Raw genomic sequence first — 1,013 nt, forward strand, 5'->3', positions numbered from 1 at the left:
GGTGGTGAGTAAGGGCCTACAAGCCTGGAGGTCAATAGCTCCAGGGGGTAAGCTCTACTGTCATGTCCGTAAATAGAGTGGTGTTACCCGGGTTTTGAACCATATTTTAATTTTTGGGTTACCAGATGCACACGGGTCTTTTGGAAAACAATCACAATCTGCATCCATCGTAATATCTTAAACTGTATATAAAGCACCTAAGGACGGGCCTGACCGAGAGAGGGCCGTAGTAGGGTACTCCCCTAGCGGGCTATATCAATAGAATGACCGGTAAAATGATTTAAAACAGTTTTATAATTTTTGGGTTACCAGATGCACACGGGTCTTTTGGAAAACAATCACAATCTGCATCCATCGTAATATATGAAACTGTATATAAAGCACTGAAGGACGGCCCCGACCGAGACAGGGCCTTAGTGGGGTGCTCCCATAGCGGGCTATATCAATAGAATGACCGGTAAAAGTATTTAAAACCGTTTTATAATTTTTGGGTTACCAGATGCACGTTTTCAATCACCAGTTGCACGGAGGATTAATAGCAATCTGCATCCATCGTGATTTCTTAAAGTGTGTAAAAAGCACCCAAGGACGGCCCTGACAGAGAGAGGGCCGTAGTGGGGCACGTCCCCTAGCGGGCTATATCAATAGAATGACGGGTAAAAGTATTTAAAACCCTTTTATAATTTTTGGGTTACCAGATGCACGTTTTCAATCACCAGGTGCACGGAGGAAAATGAGCATTTGCATCCATAGTCATGTTTTAAACCGTCCATAAAGCACTCTTGGCCGGCCCCGGCAGAGAGAGAAAGAGATGGTGAAAAAAAAAAAAAATCATCATCAGACCTTCCATAAATAATTCGGGCCGGCCCCCATTGCTAAAGGTCCGTAGTAGGGTGCGCCATAAGCGGACATGAATAGATGGAACACCGCTAACCGCATAGAGAACCGTGTTTTGGGTGACCAGGTGCACGTTTTCAATCACCAGTTGCACATTTTCAATCACCAGTTGCACG

The sequence above is a fragment of the Oncorhynchus mykiss genome, unplaced genomic scaffold (assembly GCF_013265735.2).
Source record: "Oncorhynchus mykiss isolate Arlee unplaced genomic scaffold, USDA_OmykA_1.1 un_scaffold_237, whole genome shotgun sequence".
Classification (NCBI taxonomy): domain Eukaryota; kingdom Metazoa; phylum Chordata; class Actinopteri; order Salmoniformes; family Salmonidae; genus Oncorhynchus; species Oncorhynchus mykiss.